The sequence below is a fragment of the Megascapheus bottae genome, chromosome X (genome assembly GCF_031878675.1).
Source record: "Megascapheus bottae isolate mThoBot1 chromosome X, mThoBot2.hap1, whole genome shotgun sequence".
Taxonomy (NCBI): Eukaryota; Metazoa; Chordata; class Mammalia; order Rodentia; family Geomyidae; genus Megascapheus; species Megascapheus bottae.
In genome coordinates, this window is record NC_143547.1 from 65,148,487 (window position 1) to 65,156,707 (window position 8,221).

Here is an 8,221-nt window from a genome sequence, read left to right on the forward strand (position 1 = left end):
AGTTCTGAACAAGGCAGTAAAAGCAAAAAAAAAATTCAAATACTTGGAAACCGAACAACACACATCTGAATAACTCCTGGGTTACAGATGAGATCAACGAAGAAATTCAAAACTCTTGAATGTAATGACAATCGAGAGACATCAAAAAGGAACTTATGGGACACAGCAAAGGCAGTTCTAAGGGCCAAATAGGAGCACATATTAAAAAGACAAAATAAGATCACGTAAATAACCTAAAAAAGAAACTGAAAGCTTTAAATCACAGACCTATGGCCACTTAATCTTTGACAAGGGAGCCAAAAAAATAGAATGCAAGAAAGACAGCCTCTTCAACAAGTGGTGCTGGCAGAACTGGTTAAGCACCTGCACAAAAATAAAGTTGGATCCTTCTTTGTCACCTTGCACTACAATTAACTCCAAATGGATCAAAGGCCTCGAGGTAAAAGCCGACACACTGAAAACTTTACAAGAAGGAATAGGAGATACATTAGACCTCCTTGGCACAGGTTGAAACTTTCTTAATAAGGACCAAGAATAACAACAAATCAGAGAATGACTGCATAAGTGGGAGTGCATTAAACTGCAGAGCTTTTGTATGGCAAAGGACATAGCTAATAAATTAATTAGGAAGCCTACAGAATGGGAGAAGACCTTCACTAACCATACAACGGACAAAGGCCTCATATCTAAAATATATCATCAGCTCAAAAAATTGAATCACTCCAAAACTAATCTCCAAAGACCAACCATCCTATCAAAAGATAGACCAAAGATTTAAAGAGAGTCTTCTCTGAAGAAAAAATTAAAATGGCCTATAGACACATGAAGAAATGCTCAACATCTCTGGTAATAAAAGAAATGCAAATCAAAGCAACTTTAAGATTCCACCTCACTCCAGTTAGAATGGCCAGGATCAAGAAAACTAATAACAACAGATGCTGGATGGGATGTGGCCAGGAGGGATCACTACTACACTGTTGGTGGGAGTGCAAACTCATTCAACCACTATGGAAAGCAGTATGGCAGTTCCTCAAAAGACTAAACATAGAACTCCCCTATGACCCAGCAATTCCACTACTTGGCATTTACCCAATTGTCCAGAAACAAGGACATACTAAACCCACTAGCACAACGATGTTCATTGCAGCACTATTTACCATAGCAAAGATATGGAACCAACCCAGATATCCCTCAATTGATGAGTGGATCAACAAGATATGCTATTTGTACACAATGGAATACTACACTGCTGTCAGAAAGAATGACATCACCCCATTTGTTAGGAAATGGAAAGTCTTAGAAAAAAATCATATTAAGTGAAGTAAGCCAGACTCAAAGGAACATAGGCTCAATGGTTTCCCTCATTTGTCATAATCAGTAGAAACCTTGGGCTCTCCTAGCAGTGATTTACAATAGAGCAAAACCTAGATTCATGAGGCCATACCATATGATGCTAAATGAAAGGACCTCTAGGATCGAGAAACAAAAATCATATGAGTGATTGTTGTCCTTAATGTACTATGTTATCATTCATCTCTTTGGCTGTCCCTTGGTTATCTTATATTGTTAGAGTATCTCACTTTGTTATCTGATATATTCGCTATATTTGTATTTGGTTATTTGAAATTGGATAGGGAAGGGGGGAAAACAAGATGAGGGTGGGGAGGGAAATGGGAACCAAGACATGAGAAAAGGTATCAATGTATGTGAATTAATGCACCTTCTATCTGGTGAATATAATGTAACCCTTCTATTAATTACAATAAGAAATATATGAAAAAACGCAAAAAAACCCTGAGACCCCTAGAGGATTAAGGAAAAGTTAATTCCAAAATAACTAGAATGACAGAAAAAACAAAAATAAAATCAGAAATATCAGAGATTGAAATAAGTTTCACTATACATAAAATTAATAAATCAAAAAGTTGGTTCTTTGAAAGAGTCAACAAAATTGACAGAGCCATGGCAAGATTAATGAAAAAAAGGAGAGGGGAGATTCAAATAAACAAGATTAGATACCCCACGGGAACAGTGACAACCGATGTCCAAAAATTCATTACATTATGAATAAGTGCTAAGAGGGCCTATATTCAAAGAAACAAGAAAATCTAGTAGAAATGAATGGTTTCTTAAATAAATATAGGCTACCCACATTGAACAATGAAGAGATAAACAAATTGAACAAACCAGTTTCATACAAGGAAATTGTGGAAGCAATCAGAGAAATGCCAACCAAAAAGAGCCCAAGTCCAGATGGTTTCACTGCAGAATTCTACCAGACGTTTAAAGATGAAGTAACATCTCTGTTCTTGAAACATCAATGGAACAGAATAGAAGATCCTGAAATAGAACCACAGACATATAGTCAACTTGTATTTGTCCAAGGAGCTAAAGATATACATTGGAACAAACACAGTCTATTCAATTATTGGTGCTGGCAAAACTGGGCCGCCACAGGCAGAAAAATAAAAATTGACCCTAGCCTTTTGCCATGCCACAAGCATTAAATCAAAGGGGATCAAAGACCTCAATGTCAGACCAGAAACTGTGAAACTGCTACACGATAGAGTAGGAGAGACACTGGAACTCATAAGCACAGGCAAAAGATTCCTGAACAGAATCCCAAGGTCACAACAGATTGGAGAGAGACTCGATAAATGGGACTACCTAAAAATAAAAAGTTTCTGTACAGATAAAAGTATAGGCACAAAAGTAGATATACAGCCAACCAACCCGGGAAAAGATATTTACTAGTAATACATCTGACAAATGCTTAATATTCAGTATCTACAGGGAACTCAAGAAACTTATCCGCCCCAAACCCAACAAACCATTCACTTATGGGCAAGGGAACTAAAGAGAGACTTATCAAAAGAAAAGGTTAAAATGGCAGAAAAGCACATGAGAAAATGTTCATCATTCATGGTCATAAAGGAAATGCATGTAAAAACAACCCTAAGATTCTACCTTACTCAACAATAATGGCCAAGATTTTGAACTCAGACAATGACAGATGCTTGTGGTGTTGTGAAGAAAAAGGAACCCTATTGCACTGCTGGTGGGATTATAAACTAATTCAGCCACTCTGGATAGCAGTGTGGAGGTTTCTTAAAGAACTGAAAATTGACTTTCCCTATGATTCTGCCACACTGCTTCGGGGCAACTACCCTGAACATCATAACCCAAGATATGATAAGGACACCTGCTCAGATAATTTAATCTCTGCACTATTCACAATATCCAGTCGATGGAAACAACCCAGATGCCCTACTACAGATGACTGGATACAGAAAATGTGGTATATATACACAATGGAATTCTACATAGCCAACATACAAGATAAACTAATGCCATTTGCAGGGAAGTAGATGAATCTAGAGCAAATCATGTTGAGTGAGACAAGTCAAGAGCAAAGGAACAAAAGGTACATGGTATCCATAATATGTGGCTATTAGATCCAAACTGTAGAAGAACGAGGACTCATAAGTTGCCTACCCAATGCTATGGACATGGTGTTGGAAATATAAACACAACTACATAATCATAAAAACTTATGACTCTATAGACATAATGTTTCACTACATCGATTAATATGTATCTATGACATACAAACCCTCAGCCTAATTTCGATTATGTTCTAAAATCTAAGTGCCAGTAATTATATATCGAGATTCCCTTTTTGAATACTTATTTGTTAAACACGCCATTTGAAATATGATGTAAATATCAATGTTAATAAATTGTGTAATAAAAAACATGATTTTCTACCAACAGAAAGATTTACATATGGCTCACGGACAGAATGTTTATCTAATATATGGTACAGTTTGATCCCCATCACCATCAGAAGGAAATAAAGTAATAGAAATGACAAAAGTAAAGGGCCTGGAGTTTAGCCTTGTTGTAGAGGGCTTGCCTAGCATGCACCAAGACCTGGGTTCAATTCCTTGGTATCACATACATAAGAAAAGCCAGAAGTGGTGCTGTGACTCACGTGATAGAGCTGTAACCCTGATGAAAGCCCAGCAACAGCGCTCAGGCTCTAAGTTCAAGCTCCAATACTGGCACAAAAAAGACAAATAATCCCAATCCAAAGGAACATAGACTCCATAGTTTCCCTTATTGGTAATAATTAGTATTTATCTAGGATTTTCCTTGTAGCCACAATAGCTGAAAAGCAATGTACGTATAGCCATATAAAATGATGCTAAGCAAAATGAACTTCAGGATAGGGAAACAAGAAATATATCCTTGTAGTAATTGTTATTTTCTTTTTTGCCAGTCTTTGGTCTTGAACTCAGAGTATGAGCACTATCCTTGGGCTTTCTCAGGGCTAGACCTCTACCACTTGAGCCACAACACCACTGCCAGCTTTTTTCTATGTATATGATATCCAGGAATCAAACCCAGTTCTTTGTGAATGTTAGGCAAGTACTCTATCATTAGACCAAACTCCCCACCTTGTAGTGGTTGTTTTTAGTGTACTACGTGAAATTATTTCTTACTCTTTTTTTTTCTGCTTATGGTTAATCCCCTGTTTTTGCCTTACCTGACTGTGGTACTTGGTGCATCGTATGTGCATTTATTTTTTCTATAGAACATTCATTGGTCTTTATTTGATTTGACAAAAATCTGCATTATTAAAAGACAGGTAACAAATTTGAGATTCCATGAATCTTACTTTAAGTTCTGCAGTATTAGGTAATAAATAATAATTGACAGACAGTATTACATGCAGATACTCCTGCCAAGGAGGGGGGAGACTTGGGGACTTGATCTGCAAGGTGAGGTCCATGGTGTGATGTGCAATAAGCAAAACCTTAGAGAAAATGTAATTCATTTACCTGGACAAAGAAATGTTTTCTTTTTTCTTTTTGATACCAGTCCTGGAGCTTGACATCAGGGACTAGGAATTGTTCCTGAGCTTTTTTTTTCCTCCTCAAAGATAGCATTCTACTGCTTGAGCTGCAGCTCCACTTCTGGGTTTTTGGTGGTTCATTGGAGATAACAGTCTCATGGATCTTCCTGCTTAGGCTGGCTTTGAACCATGATCCTAAGATCTCAGACTCCTGAATAGCTAGGATTATAGGCATGAGCCACTAGTGCCAGGAAAATATTTATTTGGAGGGGGGCGAGGGAGTAAAAGGTGGTAGAGAGGGGCAGAGGTTCCAAGCATATAACAAATGGCTTCTCCATTTCCAAATGGTAATAAAAATAAGAAATCATGGCACTAGGGTACCTTTGAGTAATAGAACACCTTAACCAGAGTAGGTTCATTGCATAATTCTTCAGTATTATGTATAATTTTCAAGTAATGAAGTGGACTTCATTACTAATTCCATCCATCATTACTAATTACATTCCAGCAGTGGCTATCTGGTTTTCTTCTCGCCTTCTCGCGCTGACTCTATTTTAGTATCACAGGGACATTTTTCCATACAGTTTCTGGGGAACCAGCCTCTTATTCTTGATACACCTTCTGTAAAGGGACCATCAGTAATTTTGTCGCCATATAGCCAATATCGTAACCTTCTGTGGCTAAAATGAACTCCCCTTTCTGCAGTAGGATGTGAAGCTCTTCAGTGCAAGGCTTTGTGAAGAAAGCTTTGATTCCTCTGTTCAAAGGACAATAGGCACCACTGTAATTCTCTATTGCCTTATAGCAAACACTTCTGCCTCTCTTGTCTGCTTCTAGTTTTAACTGTTCTATTGTTAAGCTGTACTGTTGACATCCTTCTCTTATCGGCCATTCTAATCCATCTCCTTCAGGCACCCCTGACCACGTAAATACCTGTTTAATATTATTCTATATACTTCCCATATCATAGGGAAACACAAAGGTTTCATCCAGCTAGTAATACTGAATTCGATCTTTAGTTTTCTCTTCAATCCACGACTCAATAGAAGTTTTGTTTCTGAGAATTATTTTCATCTGGATAAAAATGACATCCCAATAGCTATGGTTGTTCCTAAAGCTAATCCCAAGGTTAAACAAGGTGGCAGCAAATGCAGTTAATCCAAAGGGAAAAATTGGGGGAGGATCTCTCTGTGCTGCACTCATATCAGTCTTCACAATGCTCCACCCAAAGGAGAGCTGATTGTAAAACTGTGCATACATAGTCATAACAAAAATGAAAGCAGCATGGATATAACCCAGTGGGGCCAAAAGGAGAAACAGTGTGAAAGAAGTGTGATTCTGGTAACCGCAATAGTTGTTGATCCACGGACAGTGATGGTTCATCTTCATCACACATCTGTTACACTTTCTGCAGTGATGTGATCTCGGTGCCTTGAATGCTTGGCAGGCTTTTCAATACTTCAGGTACATGCTATCTTGGTAATTTGCCGGTTTCCACCCCAAAGGGACAAAGCCAGGACCAACAACCATGGCATTGAATTAATTGTAAAGAATCATAACAGTCCAGTTTATCAATATGATGAAATTCACACTTCCTCCAGTTGTATGTAAGGGACAATACCACAACACAAAGTGAATCATGGCCATGGTAGAACATATTGATATAACATTGAGGGCAATAATAGGACCCCAATGACAGAGTCTCTTTAATTCTTAGAGATTCTCAAACTTCATCACTGTGCAGAATTTACCCATTTTAGCAGAGAATGCCTTTCTACTTCTAAAGGATTAACAATTTCCTTTTTCTGTGTACACATTTCCATGTGCCACAAGTCCATGTGTTCTTTAATTGTCATGTTTTTAGTTGTGATGCGTTAATGCAGATTGTTCAATTTTCACTGTTTGTTCTCTCTTAGGTAGGAGAATCCAGATCTTGGGTTGAAACTCAGCCTCATTCCAGTCCTTGGTGCCTGCATTCCAGTCCTTGGCCATCGCATTTCTGGGGCTGCCTGGGTTCACCTGGAACAGATTTTTCTCCTCCTTAAATAATTCCATCATGATACCCTCAAGCCTAAAAGTAAGTCCGGGTACTATGCCGGACTCCCAGGACCGCCGGGGGTCTCTCCACCAGCGCCCTCATAGCCACTCTCCATGCATTTATTTTTTTTATTTGAGTTAGGGAGGGGAAGGGGAAAAAATGAGACAAAGGAGGAAAGATGAACCAGTGAGAAAATGATATTCATGAGACAATACACGTTGTAAATGAATTTAACAGCCTGGGAGGGGGGAGAGGAGAAGGAAACTTGGAGAAAAGCATGGGAAGGTGTAACAATGTTCAAGAAGTAACGTACTCACCACCTTATGAATGTAACTGAAACCCTTGCGTAAATCACAAAGGATTTTCTAATGGCACAAAAAAGAAACTAAAATGTAAATCATGCAAGGAGAATTATTCATGATAAGAAACTAGATCTTTCAGAGGGTAAAGGGGGGCACAGATAAAATGTAACAAACAGTGAACAAAGAGAGCAGTGGTACTCACTAGACCCTGTAGGGAAAATGAACACTACATCTTGTGGGTGGGGATATGAGGAAAACCTGGGAAAGAGCAAGAGAAGTGATGGCATTGTTTAAAAAGCCAAGTGCCTATTGATCATTTCTGTAATCCAGGCTGCACAAGAGGCTGATATCTGAGAATCATGATTTGAAGCAATCCCCGTGCAGGAAACTCTGAGACTCTTATTTCCAATAAACTACTCAAAACAAGTCATAAGTGGCTATTGTGCCTCAGGTGGTAGAGCACTTGTCTTGAGCAAAAAAGCTCTGGGGACAGCAACCAGGCCCTGAGATCATGCCCCAGGAACGACAAAAAGAAGAAAGATGGGATGGAGAGGGAGGGAGGGAAGAATGGAGAAAGGAAAAGAGAGGAAGAAATTTACTCACTACCTGATTTAAGTCATAGTAATTCCTCTGTATATCACCTCTACAATAATAAACTATGTATTTAAGACAGAAAAAAAGAACAAGAGAAATTAGACAATCTACTACTGGGCCTATATTAAGTATGTTTCGACCTGTGCCAAGGAGCCCTAGTATATGTTTTATTTCTTTTTGTAAAATTTTAAGGGTAGCTGATTTTAAACCTAAAAAAAGAAATTAAAGCAGAACTAAGCAAGTGGAAAAGACTCCTGTGTTCATGGATTGGTAGGCTTAGCATTTTGAAAATGGCAATACTGTCATAGGCTATCAACAAAATCAAAGCAATACCTATCAATACCCCAAGGTCATCCTATAATAAAATACAGAAAGCAATCCAAAATTTCATATGGAATAATGAAGACCTCATAAAGCAAAAAACAATAT

The 8,221-nt window shown here is 38.2% G+C and overlaps 1 pseudogene; it reads right to left on the bottom strand.

The window, feature by feature from the left end:
- Window positions 1-5,372: 5,372 nt before the first annotated feature.
- LOC150041201 (palmitoyltransferase ZDHHC6-like) lies at window positions 5,373-6,393 on the bottom strand (annotated as a pseudogene).
- Between the last annotated feature and the right edge of the window lie 1,828 nt (window positions 6,394-8,221).